Here is a 25,459-nt window from a genome sequence, read left to right as displayed (position 1 = left end):
GATCCATCCAGCATTATACTCACCTCTGTATTGCTTTGATACCAAAATCACTGAGTTGGGGAAGGTGGAGAGAGTTTTCTCAATTAGCTCTTGATCTATGATGACTTGTCCACAGAACCCCAACATGGATTTGAGGCGTAGAGTTTCTGAATTATATTCAGAGAAGGGCTTGAAGTTGGCGAAGCGCAGATTCTCCTTTTGGACCTTCAAGTTAGGGAGGAGGGAATCTTAAACGTTTCCAAAACGCTCTTCAAGCTCAACCCACAGATCTCTCGGGTTCTTGATCGACATGTACTCCATTTGAAGTGATTTATCCATGTGATGTTGCATCAAGATGAGAGCTTGAGCACTTTTGGTTGTAGAATGCACAAATTATGCATCAAAACCAGCTTTTATTTATTTATTTATTGTGGGCAAGATCCCTTTGGCAGTGAGATTATTCTCAACATCAGTTACCCAGCTATGGTAATCTGTGCCTGATGCATCCGAGGAAAGTCGAGCTTGTGAGTATTGTCATCCGACATCCTAAAAAAGGAAGAAGGAGAAAATAGATTAGTTTTGGAGTCAAAGCTACCACGACAACTAATATAAGATTTTCGAGCCTTAATGCTACCAAGAAATCGATTTCTAAGAATATTTAGATTAGACAGAAACAATGATGTTTGTATGGTCAAAATCGATGCTCACGGACGCTCTTAGTTCGTATAGCTTGAATCCCCACGATTCAACTTTTTAAAGATTCGAACCCACATTACAGAAATGTGGGATGAAGAAGAAGGGAGGTTGCAAGTCCCCGATGAAAAAGAAAAGAAATTAAAAACAGAAAACAAGAACTTGAATTAAAGACTTACTTGTTGAATTTGGAGCTTGAAACCTTATTGGGAATTTGGAAGCTTGCATTTTGGGGTCGATGAGGGGCCTTAGATGGCTCGGTGATGCGCAACAGCTTGGTGTGGGTGCTGTCGAAAGGTGGGGGGCCGAGGGCGACTCCTAGGTGTGCAGCGAAAGGCTTAGCAAGGCTAGCAGGGCGTTGATAGGCGCAAGGCAGAATGCTAGCAAGACTAGCTGGTGTTGTCAAGCTGGGCAAGGCACGGGAGCACGTTGGCAGATTCTAGCGAGGCTAGCAGAGTTGCGGAGACGCTGCAGGGGCAGCAAGGCGCACAAGCTCAAAACGTGCAGGCGCTAGTGAGGCTAGAGGGTAGGAGCGCAGGGGCGCGCTCGGGGCAGGGCTACAGCTGTAGTAGCGAGGCTAATCGGTGAAGAATTTTTTCGGTTTTTGGGTTTTGGTTTTTAGGGCTAGGACTCATGCTAATAACGTGTTTAAGGATATTAGTATGCAAAGAGAGATTGATGAGAGAAATTGTTGTCTATTCATTGATAATATGAGCCCTATATATAGGGATTACAAAGCACAATTTCTTGGAGTACAAGGATTCCTATTCTAACTTGAATTGGGAATTCTCTCCTATTACAACTATAGAACTAATCATAATTTGATAAGGCACATTAAAGTCGACATTCTTCAATATTAAACTATTTTTGGTGTAGTTGATGTTTCAAAAATGTCTTTGATCCCCTCAAAGATGAGACCAGTTGAACTTTCCTGTTGCATTAGTTTTGACTTCTCTATAATAATCGATTATGTGATCAGAATTATGCGATATTAGCTCCTCTGTAATAGTCGATTTAAGACATCAAGCGTTACCCACGATCTTAAAATAGATAGAGAGGATTATAACAATTGGAAACTCACCGCCAGTTTCTCCATTTAAACTAATTGATAAAGAAAAAAATGTACAAGAAGGAAGGGGAAAACCAAACGTTTCCCAAGTAAAAAGAAAGAAGTAATAGAAATAAAAAATGAACAAGCAAGAAAGCTCCATAACAGCAATAAATAGAGGTACAACCGTATGTATTGTTTATCTTATATACAGATATTGAGATTCATTTATATTCCCATTTTAATCTACTGAGGTTTCATGTTTGATCCTTTATTTTAAATGATCGAGCTACATATTACGGTTAGCAATGCAGCCCTTGGAAGGCAACGGAACCCGATTACAATATTCTGCCAGAGCCCACAGTGGGTATATATTTCTATATGCTGCATAATGTTGCATGCAGTTCTTCTTGAAGACTCCAGTGATTTCCTGCCATATTAATTAATTCAGTGTTTAATAGTTACAAAACACTGCAAGTACTACATATTTAAAATTAACATACTATATATTTTGTGTATATCTTCTTCACTACCCAGATGAAAGTTTTGTTATGCGAAGAATTAAGATACCTGCTGGGGAAAATCACCATTTTCCAGTTGAGAATTGATTATAAACTTTGCTGCATGATGAAGAGGTGTTGGGTCTCTTTCTGCCTGTCCCGCATGAATGAGACCCATCATAGCCCAAGCAGTTTGTACTAGATTAGATCGGTTTCCTTCAAGAGGAATGTATGTCTGTATCACCCAAGTCAGAGAGATATTGAGTTATACGGATTAAGAAACTCAAAGCTTGAATTAATTAGTTACCTTTTGTGGACATGAAAGATAACTCTCTCCCCAACCACCGTTCTCTCTTTGCATGGTAAGTAGAAATTTGACCCCATGGCGCATGGCTGCACAAGTGCTAAAAGTCTTGCCAGCAGCTGCCAATCCTCCTAGTGCAAACCAGGTACCATATGTGAAGCAAACTCCCCAATCTCCTTACCTGTTCAAATGTTTATAAGAGTTTACTTATTATTCAAGTTCTCCATTTTTTTTTTTGGTACTAGGTGAAAGTAACATATATATATATTTTCATAATCATAGATTGATTGCCTAGAATAGAAACATACCATGATCCATCCGGCATTTGTATATTTTCAATGTAGTGTACTGCATTGGTGATGGAATATTCAACCTCTTTCTTCCTGTGCTCAGGGTGTAGCTTCTTAAACAGAACCAAAGCCTGGAGTACAGATGAAGTGCACTCAACATGTTCATGCTCAATCACAATGTCCTCGAACAATTCTGGCGGATTTAACAGCTGACGAAATAAAACAAGTAAGAATATGTCAGCTCATTAGACAGATTTCCCGGCCCGATCAACATTTATGCATGATATCGATTTGATAAAATTCTTACTTCTAACCATTCTGCTGCCCCTGCCGGTTCCCAGGCTGATAAACCACCATTCTTGCTCTGCAATGATACGTAAAGTCGAGCATTTTTTATGAGTACAGAGACATAAGATACAAATGAGCTAGAATGGAGTAGGTAAAACAGCTGAAAGTTGATTAAATATTGGAAATACAGTAGCTCTTGTAGGGTGAAAGAATCATTAATAACTTTCTCCAGATTTGATTACTTTAGGCAAGTTATATCACCTGTAGGGAAAATAGAACATTGACAGAATCGTACAAGCGCTTAGGCTCCATTTTTTCACCAACTATCTCCGATGGCATCATTGACAACAGAAGGCAACACTGTGAACGTGGCTATGGTGAGAAACATGGAGCAAGTAATAACTAACAAGCAATATTGGATAAGAAAAACGGACGTGAAACATTGGAGACAAGCTATGGTACCTACCATTATGAGAACAAAAATTTGAACAAAAATTTACAAGTATTTGAACCAAAATTACAACATTGAGAACAAAAGTTATCATATTCATTTACACTATTTACAACATTGAGAACAAAAATTACAACATTGACAACGAATTTGTTCAAAACTTGTAAAAGTGTCGTAATAGGTGTAATTACCATTATTAGAACAAAAGATTACACAAAGTAAGACTCAAATTACAATTTTGAGAACAAATTTGTTCTCACTTTGTAAGTGTGGGTATGTGATACATACCAGCACACTAGAATTTCCCGAAACATTGAAGCAAAGTTTGTTACCTTTAAACCTTCTGCAGTGGAATCAGAAGCTTGCCATCCATGATCTTGATCGGAGAAAGTCCACGATCCTTTAGAAATGTGGCGGTACATGCTTTTGAAGTCACCAGATGGGTTGTCCTTGACCTTCAAAAAATTTGAGTGCAAAGTCATTAGCTAGTCTGAACTCTGAACAAATAAGTGGACTAACATTTCTCACAAAAAAAATGACAAGTGACTTCATTAGAACTAGATATAAACTTGAGATTTCTTTATGAAATCATGTCCTCTAGCGAGCGTTGGTCCAATTTCATCAGTGAGATTACTAGCAAGCAAAGCTTGAATGGCAAAACTAGTATCCCACGCTTGACTGCCAAAAGTCTGCACCACAATATATAGTAAATTTTCAATGCTGAAAAAGATCAAAAAAATTAAAAATAAATCATATATATTGTATATTGTTGTTACTAACTTGCATCTTCATCCCATCTTCAGCAACCCATAAATAATCAGGGATCCTAGCGAGATGCTTTTTGAAATAGTCCCCATTTGGATCTTCAGCCCAACAGGCAAGCATACATAACACCTATTTCTCGAGTTGTGCAAATACCAGTAGAATAGGAAATGAGTTAGGACTACGGTAGTTTATGATATACAACATAACAAGGAAAAGATTTTCTCCGTACACATTACCTTTTCCACACACCCCATAGTAATGAATCGGCTCTTCACATCTTCATAATGAATATGCTTCATCGTCACTTGTAGAGCCTTTTCTCTGATCAACTTGTTGAAGGGCCAACAGGTAAGAAGAGGCTCTGTGGAAATGTAGAGGCTATCCCAAAGGAGATCCTGGATCCAAGGATGAGGGTAGTATATATCCTCCTACAATTAGATTAGTGTAGTCAGGTGATTTAGGTCCTGCATATAGACTAATTTATGGCTTGAAATTTGAAGTAAATCAAGTTGAAATACTCACTTGCACATAGATGGTGTACTTCCTTCCAATTGATTTCATTGTAAGATTGAATGAAAAGTTCTTCCCTCAATTGAAGAATGAGAGGTGTAATTGGGCCAACAAACCTCTTTCCATATAGGTATGACATTGGCATGTAAACCATCCTACTATAGCACCACATTTTTGCTGCATTTGTATATATGTTAAAAAAATCTAAGTATAAAACTAAATCACCATGCTAATAGTCTAATCTATATAAATGAGTACCGATAGCATTTCAAAATGGAAAATGGGAAGAAATAACTTAAAGGAGAGCAAACAAGTGTGCTAATTACCTGGATGCACAGGGAAAAATGAAGGAATAATCCAAAGCTCTGGCGGGATAGGGTTGCTTCCAGACCAATTAAACAAACCAAGTATCTACAAGATATTAAATTCATACGATTAAAATCATTTTTGTGGATCACACTATAGGCACAGCATTTGATCCTATTGCAACCACTCTCCCCCTCAGTACAGATATATAACTTGTAAGTTTAAAGAATACTGGCAGTCACAAAATAGTCCAATCTGGTCTAAATTAGCATCATTTATTTGAAACGCAGTACTGATCGATAAACATCATTTGGTGAACAGATTTGGCGGCCCTAGCATTAATTACTGGTCCTTACCGAAAGCCAAGTCTTTCCCCAAGAGGGTATGTGTGTGACACCACCATGATCAAGAATCCACTTTCTTGCTCTTGGACAAGCATTGTCTTGGCCACCATCATCAGGTCCTTCTCCAAGAATACGCATACAAATGTAGCTGAGAGCTGTACTGAACATGATGCTATGACCTTCGACATGTAGTCCCCAACCACCATCTTCATTCTGATATTCCTCAAAGTATACATGAATAATTCACATTCTTTATAAGTGGCGGATCGAAGTAAGCGCGCAGAAGTGGATAAATTTGTGCCAATGAATATCAAAGACTATACGTACCTGATGATAGTATATGTATCGCAGAATTTCTTTGCGATGCTCCTCAGAGAATACACTGTTAAGATGCCCCGTAATGTGCATAACTATGACCTGAAAAATTAGGGTAGAATGTAAACATCCAGTTAGTAGTTGTAAACTTATAATATAGTACTAAAACTCTAAAAATAAAAAGTAATAGAAATGAAATACTTTACATTATGTAAGATGAAAACCCTCCAATTTGTTACACACACATATAAAGAAATTAGCAAAACATCTATCAATTAATGTAAGTTTTATATAAATCGATCATCAATCATTTATGTTTGACGGACGTAGTGATTGGTTAACATGCATGATACTAATGAGAACTTTGGTTTTTGGAGATCCTTGTATTTCTTAATTGGATCGCCAATATTCCCCAGTTTGTTATGGGTTTGCATGGTTGAGAAGATGGGGTTGCATTCACATGCACACGCATACGTATATTGATGCAGAGGCATCTACCCAGAAGCCAAAGAGAAAGGCCCAAGCTCCACCTTACCTCAAAGACTTTGTGCCCAGGAGCAGATCATTTGGTATTGCTGATCGAGTTTGCTGCTATTGATGTGTGATTGTTTTGCATAATTACCTTGCTGATTATGTGTTGATTATAAAGGTCAATTTCTTGGAGCTTTTGCCTCAAATCTTGAGATTCCTTGTTCGATTGCAGCGGAGATAATGGCTGTCATAAAGGCTATTGAGCTTGCTTGGGTTTGAGATTGGAAACATATTTGGTTGGAGGTTGATTCATTTCTAGTTCTTGATTATATCCGTACACCTTCTCTTGTCCCTTAGTCTCTTCGAGTTCGTTGGTTGAATTGCTTATACCAAATCTCTTAGATGAACTTTAGAGCTTCTCATATTTTTCGGGAAAGAAATAAAATAGCTGATGCTTTTGGCAAATCATGGTACGTCTTGTTCTAATTTGGTGTGGTGAGCTGATCCAGGGTCATCTAGGGTACCTTGATGTATGTCATACCCTTATTATTATTATTATTATTTTAATAAATTAATGTAGTGGAAACCTATTAAACCGATTAATAGGTTACTCACTTAAATGTTGACATGTGTTATTTTTAAAAATAAAATTTACTATATTAACAACACATTATTTCTTGATATGTAATATTGTTCGGAAACAAGTAATAAATAATGTTAAAATAATAAATTACACCTAGTAGAACCAATGTTTTAAAAGACTGAGGTGTAGCCGAGGCGTTTTCGGGAGAGCCTCAAGAAGGCGTTCGCCTTGAGGCGTAAGGCGTAAGCCTTACGTATAAATCAGTTGTATTTATGTATATAACTAGTCTTATATATAGAACATGTATTGTAACCAAAAACTAAAATTTGACTACTCCCTCTCAATTACACACTGAAACTCAGAAACCAATCACACAGACTGAAAAAAAATACAGAAGTTGGGAATTGTTTACATACAATTCTGATGGTAATGGCTCAAAGCTTAAAAGCTGATTATCAGCATCATTGTTATTGGCTTCACTGAGATCCCTCAAACTTCTCCTAGGAGTCTTGTCTATGCAGCCATATCATGTGCCCCTGAAACTCACAAAACAAACATAACCGTCACGTCACAACACAAACATAACTGTCAATTTCTCTAAAAGATAATAACAGAAGCTATACCAGAAGCTAATTATCAGTGATTAGTACTCTAGCCAGCCTCACTATTCTTGAAGGTGTTCGATCTGCCATACAAGGAACATTACTGCAATAAGTAGAAACTTAATTGAGAAAGCAATTCTGCTAGAGGTAAAGCCAGCAACTTTGGCCATAATGAAACACCACTCCTTTGTTTTGATTACAAAATGATTACCAGAAACACATGAAAATCCCAGATTGCTATCATATATGAGTAATATGACCAAAGCACATGATAATCCCCAACACTATGGTCTGCATATTCTGCAAACCTTGCCAATACCATTGTCACACCCCGAATTTTGAAATAAGGATTCAAATCCGGAACATGACTAATAACAATACAAATACGTTCTGAATTTTTCTCTCAGAAGCAACCACTAATTACACCTCTTGATATTACATAAACCAAAACCTCAAGCTACTTATTACAGCACACTCTCACCAAATCAAATTATAAAACTCAATGAGTATAATTCTCCTCACAAAACAAATGCTGTAAATCCAATACTAATACTCTAAACCGCACGATCACTGCCCTGATTCTCCTGACCTGTGAGATTACCCGCTACACAATTTGAATAGTGTACCGGGAATGCAACAACACAAAACCCGGTAAGCCATGACAGCCCGTATGAGTAAACAAGAAAGAACTGTTGATTTATTTAATTACAATTATTATAACTCAAGTAAACAATCAACACACTCACAAGGTAACTCCAAAAATCTCATAAACATAAAAGTAGGTATTTTTCGATACTCTCTTTTAAAACTCAATCAACAAATATTGCATCATTAATATGTGAAATAACATTAAAGTAACACATGCTTGATTTTCTTTTCACTAATACCTTCACATATTCAAAATATATCATGGATAGATATTTGATCAAAATAACATAACACCTTCACATATTCCAAATATATCATGGATAGATATTTGATCAAAATAACATAACACCTTCACATATTCCAAATATATCATGGATAGATATTGATCAATTTCACATAACACCTTCACATATTCAAAATATATCATGGATAGATATTTGATCAATTTCACATATTCAAAATATATCATGGATAGATATTTGATCAACTTCACATAAGTACACTTCTCTTTTTAGTGAATTTTCGGATTAACTGGTAACAAATCACAAATCCACATGCTAGGGACCGACGTACTATTCCCATAGCATGGGACAACCAGGTTGACTGGTATCAAATCACAAATCCACGTACTAGGGACCGACGTACTATTCCCAAAGTACGGGTAAGCCGCAGCATACCAAGGACACAACCAAGGCATGTATACTCAAAGTAAGCACCCTTCCTAAGAGTATAATAGTGCACTATCTGAAGGGACTAGGGCCCACAGCTTAACTCCTCATAACACCAAAACAGTTTTACCAGTAATTCACTTAAGCACGGGGTTGTTGTAATCACCCGGCTTTATAATTATATTTTTCAGCCATAATCAATTTCTCAACATACAATCTTTATAAGTTTTAGATTGTATAAATGTATATGTACACCCATATAAAGAGACATATTATTTCAAGACAAATCTTTACTTCTTAAAATAATTTCCACATATTCACAATTGGCCATATAAAATAGCTTCCACATCACATGATCAACATTTCATTATTCAACAATTAAATGGGAGATTAATAGCTTGAATAATATCCAAATCAATTCTCAATCATTTCATCATGCCAATCACACGCCAATTAACATATATATTTCACGTAAATATATATATACGTAATCATCCGCTCAGGAATGACCACTAATACCAACTATAGTTCAAGCATAAAAACCGTGAAATTCATTTGTATAATAAAATCATTTTACTTACCTATGGACCGTAGTTGATCAAGTCCATATGATTTAAAACAAATATTTATTCCACAAATATTTTCACACAATTATGACAAAAATAAAGTAATTGAATTTATTCGGTTCGTAATATGAACCACGTGAGGTTTACTCACCTCTAATCCCGTTGCGTCTTCTAACAAGTCAATTATAACGATATTCCAAACGCTCGTCAACTCAAACCGTCAAGTACCTAATCAAGTATGGTCTTGCTTAGTAAATGAAACACGGAATAAACTTAAACGACGATCCAACGGTCAGATTCTAAAATAAAGACGATCTAACGGTCGGATTCTAAAATAAAGGTGATCCAACGGTCGGATTCGAAAATAAAGACGATCCAACGGTCGGATCCTCATGGATCGCCCTTAGGATCATCCTCCAAAAATATCACGAAGATCCAACGGTCAGATCTTCCTGAATCGTCCTTATAAACATCTCCACAAAATTTCATGAAAATCCGACGGTCGGATTCTCACGAATCGCCTTCTGAATCACTATTTCACAATTATACGAAGATCCAACGGTCGGATCTTCGCCCGTGACCTCACAAAGTCACCGGGACAGTCATACGATCAACATACTAAAATTTGAAGTAAAACCGATGGTCTGATCTTCACAGATCGAAAACCGAAGATAAACGTAAAAACGTAAATCCACTATTTATCAACTTTTTCTAAAATAACCTTGTAATATATCAAAACGCTCGTATGGATGCGTAGATCATCGTCCAGATAATATAAACTCAAAATATGGTCCGACGCGCCGCCACAAGCGGTGGTCAGTGGGTGGTCAACACGGCGGTCAACGCGGCGGTCAACCACCTCCGATGCAAAAGTCGTCAACTACAAACTTCTTCAAAATGAAAGGTTGATGAACTTTCATACCTGGAGCTAAGTCTGATTCGGCCTAGATCGTCCTAGATCAAGCTTTCAAGTTTGGATCAATCCGGTGCGTCTGATCTGATCAGATTGAATCTGGGACGTTGAAAAAGTCAAACCATGATCTAGCGTTCTATACACAAAATCGTGATGAAAGGCTTACATGGGGATGATCAGCATGAGGAGGAGATCACGAAAATGGGGAGGATCGGCCGAGGGGACGCCGGAAAACTAGAAATCCGGCCGGGTCACCGATCGGAGTCTGGGTGACTTCGATCCGGCTTTCGGGGCAGCGGTGAGGCAAGGAAACACCAGAGGGAGGCTCGTCGTGGGCCGGCGATCCCAGGGGAGTCCGGGTCCGGGGCCGGAGGAGGCCGGAAGGGGAATTTTCGTCCGGGTCGGGTCGGCGGGTCTGCGGGCCTGGGAAGGGTTTCGAGCGAGAGAGAGAGAACCGGGGGGGGGAGGGACTGTTCAGCAAAACTTAAGTTTTCTCGTCCTTAATGAAAAATCCGGAAATTCCCTCTATTTATAGAAAATTTCCAAATTTCAAATATTCATAACTTATTCATACGAACTCCGAATATTGCGTTCCACATATGCACGCGATCGTATCGATGAGCTCTACAACTTTCATGAAGGAAGTTTTCCCAAATTCGGTACGTATAAAAGTCAACTTTCGCGGGCCCCTAAATAACGTTCGTTTTCGGAAATAAAATCGTTCGAACTACTTCCACAACTTCTCCAAGCTTCGTACTCACTCGTAATACCGCAAAATCAATTATAAAAATCCACGGAATTTAATTTGGATTTTTCGGGGTATTACAGTCTACCCTCCTTAAAGAAATTTCGTCCCGAAATTTAATCGCAAGTCCATTTCTCCCGATTAAGGTTTTCTGTAGTTCATACAGAATACTAGCCAACCACCAAAACTCCATCTTTACTAAAACTGTAGTAATCTACTAAGTTACGGCTCTACGTATAAAATACGTCCGTATACTGAGCATATACAAGGTCCAAAAATAATTGTAAGAGGTAAGGTTCGAACTCCCGATCTCGAACACGAGGGTTTTGCTCCCAACCACTGAAGCAAGAGCTGCTTTCATTAATATATGCTCACGTGTTATATTTATTATGTCAAAAACGAACATAATAAAAATAAACGAGAGGCGAGGTTCGAACCTCAGACCTCTTGTACACGAACACCACACTCAACCACTCTAGCACGAGCTGCTCACGTTATTATCCATACCAATCCTTTTATTTAAACCAAGCTGTTTCAAACTGTTTCAACAATTTGGCCCAAAACACCCAAAACTGTTGCAGAAATCCGGCCCAACATATCCACTACTGTTGCAGAAATCCGGCCCAACATATCCACTACTATTGCAGAAATCCAGCCCTTGAATTTCGCCAAACTATTTCAGAACTCGGCCCATCGGGCCTCCACCTATAGCTACAGTGAGGGCCTTGATCCGAGACAAGCCCAAGTACGGCCCACCAGCCGCGGCTTATCCCTTCCGTAAATTACGGAAATCAGAATCGCTTTCGGCTAAAGCTGTCTGCCACAGCGCCTCGAGATTCGTCCTGTCCTATTACACGCTCTCCACGCGCCAACAGCTTTTCCGTGTTTTCGGGCAACTTTTAATCCAACGCGTAGAATGAATCACATAGATCGTCCATCCAACGGTGGAGATCTGCTCACCTCGTTCTATAAATAGGTGCATTCTGAGGAAACGACTGTTCACTCCAAAGGAAAATAATTTCATTCCGAGCTTTAGCCATTCTCTCTCAAACTCTTCAGCCTTCTCTTCTCAAATCTCCAGTCTTTCCTTCACCAATCTTCAATCCTTCTCTCTCAGATCCTTTTCTTCCATCTGAAAGACTCAACCTCTTCCTTCATCTGAGAACTTCAGATCCCCAACTCCACTTCATCAACTTCAATCCTTTTAACCACACTTTTCCTTAAACAGTCAACAAACTTCGTTCTTCAATTTTCACTTTCTCTCAACTCATCACCATGGAACCACGAACTCTGCAACTAATGGAGCTTCAAACCCAACAGCAAATGGAACTACAAGCCCAACAATATCTGGAACTACAACAACAGCAACCAACCGAGGAGGGAGGAAGCAACCAAGCAGCCGGGAGTAGTGCCAACACACCTATCAGGCCAACCAATAACCGGTGGGCTCCAACACCAGCTCAACTGAGAATCCTCCAGGAGCTTTACTACGACAGGGGGCTTAAAAACCCAAATCCAGAGCAGATTCAAGGGATCTGTCTCCATCTGAAGCCGTATGGGCAGATCGAGAACAAAAACGTTTTCTATTGGTTCCAGAACCTCAAGGCTCGTGAGAGTCAGAAGTTGAAGGAAATCCGGAACGTTCGGGTTGGTGGATCCCTCGATCTCAAATTTGGATCTACAAGTTCTATTGATGGTGGCAGATCCATCGATCTCAACTTCGGTTCCACCGATTCCACTGATAATGATGGATCGATCGATCTAACCCTTGGGTTACAATCATTCATGGAACGACGAGGAGGAGATCACCAGGAGGTCGAAACTCTTCCTCTGTTCCCAGTGCACGATGAGGACGTCCTTGGAGACCCGAAGACTACTTCCGAGGGAGGTAGCGCATATGGCTACTATTCCGGTGGCTCTGGCAGTTACAACAGTGGTTCTCCCGTTTCTCTTGAGCTCAGCCTCAACCCATCCGGAGCTGCTGACTTGGCTTAGTATAGCGTAGTTTTCTTTTTTTTTTTTTTTGTAAAATAACTAAATCAATAAGACTGAATGCATGTCGTCTCCTTTTTGCGTTAATCCTACGACGGCACCAAGGATCGAACCTTGGTCACCCATTGCTCTTTCAAAACCTTAGCAAATTATGCTGCACACATCTTTCATAATTGGCATCTTTCTAAGAGGAGCTTAAGGTATTAGCTCTATTTCCCAAACACTAACAAAGTGGTAAAAGAATCATCTGTTAAACAATGAAAAAATGCATCATGCAACATACCACATAGAACATCATTTTACAAAAAGAAGTCACACGCAAAAGTCTACTATAGACATCAAGCACATCCTGTCACAACACACCAAGGGATTAGGTCTTCTAGTATCACACTTCGCCTTAGTAAGAAAAATCTTAAGGCTAATAAGGCACCTCTATTCCTTACACCTTGCTAAAGTTAGCATCCATTCGTCTCCTAAACCCATTGTCTTGAGAACTCTATCTCATAATCACTCACACTCCTATCATCTTTGAGTTGTGAGATCAATTCTATTTCCAACTACTTCTAAATCCTCAACATTTTCACCATTTCAACCTAAGAGTAGATTTAATCACATCAACCACAAGTGGAACAGGTAGCTCAACCTCTAATGCCTACACTTCATCCTCAACTGTCTCCATAGAAAGATCATGTTCCAACATAAGACTAGACCTCAACCTAAGGGTCTACCTCAATCCTTAATTATGCTTCCCAATCTGTCCATTACTTTGGAAGTAAAGCAATACGTGGTTAAACTTGTACAACACTCAAACATAGCATAAGTCAATACAAGTACCTAATCACCAATATACTAACTCACCGAGGTATTTCATAACTCCTAATACGACCTAACGTCCTAGATGACTTCTACACTCTTACATACCAATGACTTGATCAATACCGAAGAGCACACGATGGGGATCCGCTGCAGACGGGCCATCACTCGGAAAGTATTGACAAATCATTGAATATGCACCTTACGCTCTGATACCAATCTGTCACACCCCGAATTTTGAAATAAGGATTCAAATCCGGAACATGACTAATAACAATACAAATACGTTCTGAATTTTTCTCTCAGAAGCAACCACTAATTACACCTCTTGATATTACATAAACCAAAACCTCAAGCTACTTATTACAGCACACTCTCACCAAATCAAATTATAAAACTCAATGAGTATAATTCTCCTCACAAAACAAATGCTGTAAATCCAATACTAATACTCTAAACCGCACGATCACTGCCCTGATTCTCCTGACCTGTGAGATTACCCGCTACACAATTTGAATAGTGTACCGGGAATGCAACAACACAAAACCCGGTAAGCCATGACAGCCCGTATGAGTAAACAAGAAAGAACTGTTGATTTATTTAATTACAATTATTATAACTCAAGTAAACAATCAACACACTCACAAGGTAACTCCAAAAATCTCATAAACATAAAAGTAGGTATTTTTCGATACTCTCTTTTAAAACTCAATCAACAAATATTGCATCATTAATATGTGAAATAACATTAAAGTAACACATGCTTGATTTTCTTTTCACTAATACCTTCACATATTCAAAATATATCATGGATAGATATTTGATCAAAATAACATAACACCTTCACATATTCCAAATATATCATGGATAGATATTTGATCAAAATAACATAACACCTTCACATATTCCAAATATATCATGGATAGATATTTGATCAATTTCACATAACACCTTCACATATTCAAAATATATCATGGATAGATATTTGATCAATTTCACATATTCAAAATATATCATGGATAGATATTTGATCAACTTCACATAAGTACACTTCTCTTTTTAGTGAATTTTCGGATTAACTGGTAACAAATCACAAATCCACATGCTAGGGACCGACGTACTATTCCCATAGCATGGGACAACCAGGTTGACTGGTATCAAATCACAAATCCACGTACTAGGGACCGACGTACTATTCCCAAAGTACGGGTAAGCCGCAGCATACCAAGGACACAACCAAGGCATGTATACTCAAAGTAAGCACCCTTCCTAAGAGTATAATAGTGCACTATCTGAAGGGACTAGGGCCCACAGCTTAACTCCTCATAACACCAAAACAGTTTTACCAGTAATTCACTTAAGCACGGGGTTGTTGTAATCACCCGGCTTTATAATTATATTTTTCAGCCATAATCAATTTCTCAACATACAATCTTTATAAGTTTTAGATTGTATAAATGTATATGTACACCCATATAAAGAGACATATTATTTCAAGACAAATCTTTACTTCTTAAAATAATTTCCACATATTCACAATTGGCCATATAAAATAGCTTCCACATCACATGATCAACATTTCATTATTCAACAATTAAATGGGAGATTAATAGCTTGAATAATATCCAAATCAATTCTCAATCATTTCATCATGCCAATCACACGCCAATTAACATATATATTTCACGTAAATATATATATACGTAATCATCCGCTCAGGAATGACCACTAATACCAACTATAGTTCAAGCATAAAAACCGTGAAATTCATTTGTATAATAAAATCATTTTACTTACCTATGGACCGTAGTTGATCAAGTCCATATGATTTAAAACAAATATTTATTCCACAAATATTTTCACACAATTATGACAAAAATAAAGTAATTGAATTTATTCGGTTCGTAATATGAACCACGTGAGGTTTACTCACCTCTAATCCCGTTGCGTCTTCTAACAAGTCAATTATAACGATATTCCAAACGCTCGTCAACTCAAACCGTCAAGTACCTAATCAAGTATGGTCTTGCTTAGTAAATGAAACACGGAATAAACTTAAACGACGATCCAACGGTCAGATTCTAAAATAAAGACGATCTAACGGTCGGATTCTAAAATAAAGGTGATCCAACGGTCGGATTCGAAAATAAAGACGATCCAACGGTCGGATCCTCATGGATCGCCCTTAGGATCATCCTCCAAAAATATCACGAAGATCCAACGGTCAGATCTTCCTGAATCGTCCTTATAAACATCTCCACAAAATTTCATGAAAATCCGACGGTCGGATTCTCACGAATCGCCTTCTGAATCACTATTTCACAATTATACGAAGATCCAACGGTCGGATCTTCGCCCGTGACCTCACAAAGTCACCGGGACAGTCATACGATCAACATACTAAAATTTGAAGTAAAACCGATGGTCTGATCTTCACAGATCGAAAACCGAAGATAAACGTAAAAACGTAAATCCACTATTTATCAACTTTTTCTAAAATAACCTTGTAATATATCAAAACGCTCGTATGGATGCGTAGATCATCGTCCAGATAATATAAACTCAAAATATGGTCCGACGCGCCGCCACAAGCGGTGGTCAGTGGGTGGTCAACACGGCGGTCAACGCGGCGGTCAACCACCTCCGATGCAAAAGTCGTCAACTACAAACTTCTTCAAAATGAAAGGTTGATGAACTTTCATACCTGGAGCTAAGTCTGATTCGGCCTAGATCGTCCTAGATCAAGCTTTCAAGTTTGGATCAATCCGGTGCGTCTGATCTGATCAGATTGAATCTGGGACGTTGAAAAAGTCAAACCATGATCTAGCGTTCTATACACAAAATCGTGATGAAAGGCTTACATGGGGATGATCAGCATGAGGAGGAGATCACGAAAATGGGGAGGATCGGCCGAGGGGACGCCGGAAAACTAGAAATCCGGCCGGGTCACCGATCGGAGTCTGGGTGACTTCGATCCGGCTTTCGGGGCAGCGGTGAGGCAAGGAAACACCAGAGGGAGGCTCGTCGTGGGCCGGCGATCCCAGGGGAGTCCGGGTCCGGGGCCGGAGGAGGCCGGAAGGGGAATTTTCGTCCGGGTCGGGTCGGCGGGTCTGCGGGCCTGGGAAGGGTTTCGAGCGAGAGAGAGAGAACCGGGGGGGGGGGAGGGACTGTTCAGCAAAACTTAAGTTTTCTCGTCCTTAATGAAAAATCCGGAAATTCCCTCTATTTATAGAAAATTTCCAAATTTCAAATATTCATAACTTATTCATACGAACTCCGAATATTGCGTTCCACATATGCACGCGATCGTATCGATGAGCTCTACAACTTTCATGAAGGAAGTTTTCCCAAATTCGGTACGTATAAAAAGTCAACTTTCGCGGGCCCCTAAATAACGTTCGTTTTCGGAAATAAAATCGTTCGAACTACTTCCACAACTTCTCCAAGCTTCGTACTCACTCGTAATACCGCAAAATCAATTATAAAAATCCACGGAATTTAATTTGGATTTTTCGGGGTATTACAACCATGTTCTTTCCCTCATTTAGTATCAATTGCTATCACTGCACCGATTGCTATCATACATGATTTTCATTCATTTATGCTATTATCATAATCTCACATTCCCAGTTGCACCAAAGTGATTAATTGAACAAGAAAAACAAAATATTTGCTGCAAATCGTATTCACCAGCAAGATCGAGTAAGTCAAATTCATACCTTAAATCCTTTGCTGCAAATCCGATTCCAAATCTCCAAGTGAGAAAATCTCTTGCTCCAAGTGCGAAAAAAGCCTCCTTTAGAGCCAAATCCTTGAGAAAACTCATGGGCTCTTGATGATTTTATCAAATTTGTTTCTTGGGAATTGCAATTTGGAAGTGAAAGAGTCGGAGTTTTGATGGAGGAGGCTGAAGGAATCGAAAATAACTTCAGCTCGAGACCTGAAGGAGTTTTAACTCTAAAAACCACCAAAATGACGTCGTTTTGGTGATGAAGAAAAAAAAAAATATCTCAGGCGTTCGCTTTAGACGCCTTAAGGCGCGCTTTGGCCGCCTTTTCCGCCTGCATCGCCGCCTTGTCCGCCTCTGCGCCTCACCTGCAAAACACACTCAGTTCTACAGCGCCTCGTGCTTTCTAAGCCTTAAGGCACGCCTGAGGCGCGCTTTTTAAAACATTGAGTAGAACTAAAATTATGATTTATGACCACACTTATTGTGGTTACCGTAATTGAGTGGTCAAAGATGTAAATATTATAGTAGGACAACTTTTATCAAATGGATAACATTGATTATCAAATGGAGAACCTCCTTACAAACTGAATACTTACATATATTTTGCTCTAATATTAAGTTTATCATGTTCACAACACAAATGTTGTCAGAATTGTAAAATTGTTAATAATCTTGTAAATGATATAGTTTTTGAAGTAGTTACTACAAATAGAACAAAAGTTATCACTTTGACATCAATTGTTGTGGATTATGGTAAAATATGTAGTCATTGTAGTAATCATTTTATTAATGATAAAAACGTAAAGATTTACCACTCTGACAACAAATTTATTGTTTGTTGTCACACTGCTTGCTAAATTATCCACAATCTAGTACCTTAGTTTAAGTGGAGTAATTACTACAAATAGAACAAAAATGACCATTTTTACATCAATTGACATGGATAGTGGTAAAATGCATACTCATCATGAAGTAATCATTTCATTAATGATAAAAATATAAAGATTTACCACTCTGACAACAAATTTGTTGTCACACTTGTTAAATTGTCCATAAACTAGTAAGTAGGTTGTAGGTAGAGTAATTACTACAATTAGAACAAAAATTGTCGTTTTTACATCCATTGTTGTAGTTTGTGGTAAATTGCGTCGACTGAAAGTAATTACAACTTCGACGATGGAAATTACACAATATATTACTTAAATTACGCAAGAAAGAACTTTATTACACCAATGAGAACATACGTGCTTTTAGTCCAAATATAATGGTTTACCAATATGATAACACATTGTGATAACATTTGTAAATTAGTTCAAAAAACAGTAATAACAAGTTGTATGTAAAGTAGTTACTACATTTAAAACAAAAATTATCTATTTTTACATTAATTGTTGTGGTTGTCGTAAAATGCATGTAAAAAGAATTATATTTGGTTAAGGAAATACTAATGCTATAATTAATTAGCAATTAGTTGATAATAATTCTGTGAGCCTAGATTAGAAGTTTTTTATTTTTAATAAGGAAAAAACGTAATTGTCAATAGTGTAATTGTTAATTGATAATCAAACATTAATTGGCTAATGATAAAATTAATTAGTAATAAAGACCATTAATTAGTAATAAATACCATTTAACTAATAATAATTGGCTAAGAACTAAAAAGGTTACCAAATTTTAAATATTGTGGACATTACTAATCCAATTGTCCAAAATGTTTAATAAAATTGGTGTATGGTAAACACCCAGGTACTTAAGACAATACTGAGATGTTCCTCTACATTTTATAGTATCGTATTGTAATAGTGACATTAGAGGTCTGCCTCAATTTCGTTTTAGTTAGTCGGTTGTTTTTTTTTTCCCTATGAAGTTTTGGTTTGAGTTTTTCTATTGGAACCTCCAAATTTACTCACTTGACCTCTATGCTTTTTACACCTCCTATCAAATTTTCAAATACTAAATTCACTCATTAAACCTCACTAAAGTTCCTCAAATAACCTCACTCATATAATTAATTTACAAACAAACTAAGATCTTTATAATAAAAAACTTAGTCATTTCAATGATTTAATTACTCTATAAATCTTAATTATATCTCCATTCCTTAATCAGATAACATAAATCTCTTATCCAATAAAAAAAAAAAAATCAAACACAAGGTATTGAGTTTTAAAAATTAATAAAAATAAAATAACATGAACTATTATGTGATTTTTTTTTATCTACTTTTTCTTTTTTAGCTGTTAAAAAAACAAGATTAATCATTTTTTCTTAATGTTTCTCTATTTTTTGTACCTCATGATTAATTATTTAAATATTTTTTATTTATTTTTATTTGCTAGCTCTTTTTTTCTTCTTCTTCTTTTTACAAATATAATAGATAGATTTAGATTTAGGGCATAATACAATTTATTTTGCTCTCCCTCACCAATATGCGTTCAATATGCATATCATACATTTTTATCTTAATCATAGTTTTATTTCTTAATATATATATATATATATATATATATATGAATGCTTTAATGAGTACGTAGTGAAATTGGAAAATGAAAATAGATAGGGAAAATAAGGAAGAATGCAATCTAATATTATTGAATTGGAAAGTCTAGAGAAAATAAATATAACCATTTTTTTGGTATAATTATTGTCCCTAATAGTCATTTTATAGTAGGTTATATATATCATTTAATAATTCATAACAGAGTGAGGTCAAGTGAGCAGATTTGGAGGTCCCAATAGAAACTCTTTTTTGGTTTTGGTCCCCCCTCCTTTATTCATCTTCTTCAGTGCGGTAGAGAGGCTTTTTCCACTCCTATCCACGAATTTTTAGCCCAAAAAAAAAGTGTGGATCAAATTGCTGAATAAGATTGCACTTTTATCCCCCTTTTTGATTCAATGTAATCTTTGCTTTAATTCTTTTCCTAATTCCTTTAGGTTGAAAGGCTATTTAAGCCTAACTTTGTAATCTTTTCATCATCTTATAGAACTTGGGAGGCTGTCAAGTTTGTGGCAGGATCAATCATACTGCAGAAAGATGATACTACATCATAGGCTTTCCAAACCAACAAAATCAAACTCAAAATCAGGCAAATCAGGCAGTGGCACCTCAAGCAAATGGCATGATGACTGGAAATGCAATGTTGGCTGCTGCAACTCAAGCTGCTCCTCAGTACTGGCTGGCAGACACAGGTGCCACCAATCACATGACCAATGAAGTTCAACTGCTCAACAATGTTGCTCCTTATCCTCATGCAGATGCAATTCAAGTTGGTAATGGTAAAAAACTTAATATAACACATATTGGTAAAGCTATGCTGGGGTTCTTAAGATTGCAAAATGTGCTTTTAATACCTGAATTAGCAGCTCATTTGTTATCAATTTATCAACTGTGCAAGGATAATAACTGCTCTGTGTGGTTTGATGAATTTATGTGTGTGATACAGGACAAGGTGTTGGGCAAGATACTGTACAAAGGACTGAGTAAACAAGGTCTATATCCCATTCCATTTGATTTGCCATCTCTCAAGACTTCTACAAGTTCTACAGCTGTAACTGATTCTTCTGGTGCTTCAGCCTTCTTAGGAAAATGTATAAAGCAGTCTCTTTGGCATCAAAGGTTTGGGCATCCATCTAATGAGATAGTTAGTAGTATGTTGAATAAATGTAATATTTCATTCAAGACTGAATTAGGATCATCAATCTGTGAAAGTTGTCTTCTAGGAAAATTCCACAAGTTATCATTTTCAGATTCACAGACTAAGAGTGCTGCTCCTTTTGAGATTGTCCACTCAGATGTATGGGGACCTTCACCCTGTGCTTCAATTGATGCTTTTAGATATTTGTACTCTTCATTGATGATTGTACTAAGTACACTTGGATGTTTCCAATGAAGAATAAAAATGAAGTATTTGCTTGCTTCCAGGCTTTGTATAATTTTGTTCAAACTCAATTTTCAAGTGTTATCAAAACTTTGAGGACATATGGTGGTGGGGAATATGTTAACAATGTTTTCAAGAGTTTTCTTAGTAGCAAAGGAATTGCTCATCATATTTCTTGTCCTTATATACTTGAACAGAATGGTGTTTCTGAAAGGAAAAACAAACACATAAGGGAAACTGCAGTAACTTTACTTCATACTGCTTCTCTTCCAAATCCTTTTTGGTACCATGCTTGTGCTCTTAGTACCTATCTTATCAACAGAATGCCAACACAAGTCCTTAAGATGCAATCACCATTTGAGAAGCTATACAAGTCTCGGCCATCTTTGGATATTCTCAAAGTTTTTGGTTGTGCCTGTTATCCTTTACTAGCTCACAGAACAGATAAACTTCAACCTAAGACTGCAAAGTGCATTTTCCTTGGTTTTGCTACAGGATATAAGGGCTACATATGTTACAACATGCAAACTAAAAAATATATTATCTCCAGGCATGTCATGTTTGATGGAGAACAATTTCCCTATTCTGCAACTATGAAAAACTCACATCACAAGACTAGGATGTCTACATCAAGTGACAGTTCCCTTCCCTTGCCTTGCTTTACTCATACTCAGTCCACAACACAGTATCCTGCTCCCACACCAAGTCATCTCACACCATCAAATTCAGGTCAGTCTCTCTCTAATCACTCTTCACACTTAGCATCTCCTACAAATTCAAACAGGGTTCTTCCAAGTCCACAGGATTCTCATTCGTTGACTCCAGTATTCACAAGCACATCTGCCAGATTCAATGCTTCACCAACTCCATCATCTCCTGCTGTTACTCCCTTTGATCCCAACACACACTGTAATTCATTTTGGTGAAGACAATGGCACCTTAAATGTTAATGCTCAACCTGGTGCTGGCAATATCTCTCTCATACTTGACTGCAGCCCTTCAAGATCTAGAACTCAGATCTCAGAGGCCAATATTCTTCATCCTGTTGAAGGATTACACAATGCAGTTCACAATGATCATACTATGCTCACAAGGGGGAAAAGAGGGGTATTTCCAAGAAAAAATGCTTTCTTTCTGCAGTCTCTTCCTCCTATACAGATTCCACAAATCCAAGTCAAACTGAGTCTGTCAGTTATAAACTTGCTCTCAAGATTCCTCAGTGGCAACAAGCTATGCAAGAAGAGTATGATGCCTTTATGCAACAACAAACATGGACACTAGTACCTCTACCTCCTGACAAAAATCTTGTGTCATGCAAATGGATCTTCAAAATTAAAAGAAATGCTGATGGCACCATTGCTAGACATAAAGCACGTTTAGTGGCCAGAGGATTTAGTCAAGAGTATGGTGATGACTATGAAGAAACCTTCTCTCCTGTGGTGAGACACACAACTGTCAGACTCATTCTTGGTTTAGCTGCACACTATGGATGGAAACTACATCAGATGGATGTTAAGAATGATTTCTTGCATGGTATGCTATATGAGGAGGTTTATATGACTCAACCTGGAGGTTTTAAGGATGCCTCTTATCCATATCATGTCTGTAAACTACAGAAATCCCTGTATGGTCTAAAACAAGCAACTCGAGCATGGAATGACATATTCACTTCATTTCTTCCATCCATTGGTTTCAAGTGTTCTCATGCAGATCCATCCTTGTTTATTAAACATTCAGGTGCCTCCAAAATTTACCTTCTACTGTATGTTATTGATATTATATTAACTGGCAATGATAAGCTTATGATTACTGAAGTTAAGAAGGCTTTACAGCATGAGTTTGACATGAAAGATTTGGGGGATTTGCATTTCTTTCTTGGTCTAGAAATTAAGTATGGTACAAATGGTATTTTTCTATCTCAACAGAAATATGCCCAAGATTTATTGCATAAAGCTGGTATGGATCAATGTCACTCTCATCTCACACCTTGGCAATCAGGACTCAAACTTCTCAAGGATAGTGGCACTCCACCTTCTTCTTGTGACATTCCTCATTTTCGAAGCCTAGTTGGTTGTCTACAATACCTAACATTTACTAGACCAGATATTGCATTTAGTGTTAACACTGTCTGTCAATTTCTTCATGCTCCCACTAATGCTCACTTCAATACTGCTAAAAGGATATTAAGATATGTCAAAGGTACATTGAGTCATGGAATTCTCTTCAAAAGACAATCTCACAATGAACCATTGTGTTTGCAAGCCTACTGTGATGCTGATTGGGCTGGAGATCCTAACGATCGAAGATCTACAACTGGTTTTGTTATTTTATTGAATCAGTCTCCTGTTTCATGGTGTAGTAAGAAACAAAATGCTGTTTCTCGATCATCTACATAGGCAGAATATCGAAGTATGGCAGATACTATTTCAGAACTTCAATGGCTTAAGCATTTGCTCACTGATCTACAGCTTCCACTTTCTCGTGTGCCAACTCTTCACTGTGACAAAATTTCTGCTTTAGCCTTAGCTTCAAATCATGTGCATCATTCCAAGCTCAAGCATGTAGAAGTTGACATTTATTTCACCAGAGATAAGGTCAAACATGGCTCCATTACTCTGCAGTTTGTCTCCACACTTGAATAACTTGCTGATTTGTTTACCAAAGGCCTGTGTTCTCCTCAGCATGTATATCTTTGTAACAGCTTAATGGTGGTTTCTCCTCCATCCAGCTGAGGGGGGCTATTAGTGTAAAACGTAGCTAAGCAAAAGTTAGTTAGAAGGGTTGTTAGAAGAATTCATCATGTTGTCCAGATAAGTGACAAGTGTCACAATTCTGTGCATTGGATTAGGTTTCTGTTGCTATAAATAGCTCTAGTCCAGCTAGGGCTGCCACTTGGTTTGGTAATTACCAAACCGACCGAATACCAACCGATGTTTTAGGTTTGGTAAACTGACTTTTTGGTAACCGAGACCGATAAAACCTGAAATAGAAAATTACTGAAAAAGTTGGTTTGGTTTTGGTGAATACCGAATATACCGATTATCTAAATATTAGATTTATATACTACAGTTTTCAATACACATACATGTATATTAAGAAATAAACATAAAAACGTTTATAATAGTATGAACATTACTACATATACTACATTAATAGTATATGTATTTTAAGTAACCTAGTCAACGATGGTTAAATAACCTAGTTTTATTGAAAATTGCTAAAACTTGATGTCATATATACAAAAGAAAGCTATAATTAGTAGATGAATACAAAGTTTATGACTATATCATTCAAAAACCTAGTTTTGTTCATTCTAATTTATATTATAAAGAATTAGTTGTTCTAAAGTTGGTAATACCGAAAACCGAAATACTGAATTTGGTAGATATAATTAACAACCAAAAATTTTAGTTGGTAATTGGTAACTCAGTTTTGAAACCGAAAGCTTTGGTTTTGAAGTTGGTAATACCTATAACCGATTCGAACCGACCGAGTGACAGCCCTAAGTCCAGCTATAACATCTCATACTGTCCAAAACGATTTTTTCCATAAATTAGTTACAGATATTTTCTCTCTCTCTTTTCGTCTTCTTCATGCTTAGCTTTCATGGTATCAAAGCCAGGTTACCCAAGTGTGCATGCCTTATGGCCACACGGGCTCCACGTCACTCAAAGTTGTCCACGTGTATGACTTGAAAATTCGCCACACGTGCGGGGGCGTGTTGAGAATATATACATCCTGCATGGGAAAAAATGGGACCTTGCCTATAGGTTTATAAGGGTTTGGGCCACTCCATCCATTGCTAATTGGTTTTGGATGTGAAACCCAGATTACTTTATCAAGGAGGAGGGGTTTAGTGCGGAAATGAGAGAGTGAGCGCGGAGGTTGGAGTGTGGATAGCATTTTCACTCTCTGCAACCAAAATGCGAGTAAGAGACAGTGAGAGACGACTATATACATTTGGGTTTGGGTCGGGTACCCCAAAGCTCCATTTCGGCAACTTGGGCTATCAATTTTAGATTTTATTTATATATTTATTATTTATTTCTTTTGATAA

At 37.5% G+C, this 25,459-nt stretch overlaps 2 long non-coding RNA genes and 1 pseudogene across 2 annotated transcripts; all 3 read right to left on the bottom strand.

Annotated features, from left to right (window-relative positions):
- Positions 1-1,548: 1,548 nt before the first annotated feature.
- On the bottom strand, positions 1,549-5,889 carry LOC112184842 (annotated as a pseudogene).
- A 1,155-nt stretch (positions 5,890-7,044) lies between these two features.
- Positions 7,045-13,116, bottom strand: LOC112187620. Its single transcript, XR_005806758.1, has 5 exons — positions 10,411-13,116; positions 10,254-10,343; positions 9,483-9,559; positions 7,471-7,532; positions 7,045-7,383 (listed from the first exon to the last, which is right to left on the bottom strand). It is a non-coding gene; the product is annotated as an uncharacterized LOC112187620 (long non-coding RNA).
- A 2,498-nt stretch (positions 13,117-15,614) lies between these two features.
- Positions 15,615-17,104, bottom strand: LOC121051738. Its single transcript, XR_005806759.1, has 3 exons — positions 16,656-17,104; positions 16,499-16,588; positions 15,615-15,804 (listed from the first exon to the last, which is right to left on the bottom strand). It is a non-coding gene; the product is annotated as an uncharacterized LOC121051738 (long non-coding RNA).
- Between the last annotated feature and the right edge of the window lie 8,355 nt (positions 17,105-25,459).

Source organism: Rosa chinensis, chromosome 2 (assembly GCF_002994745.2).
Source record: "Rosa chinensis cultivar Old Blush chromosome 2, RchiOBHm-V2, whole genome shotgun sequence".
NCBI lineage: Eukaryota > Viridiplantae > Streptophyta > Magnoliopsida > Rosales > Rosaceae > Rosa > Rosa chinensis.
Note: the sequence above shows the minus strand (reverse complement) of the source record. Positions and strands in the feature narration are given on the sequence as shown.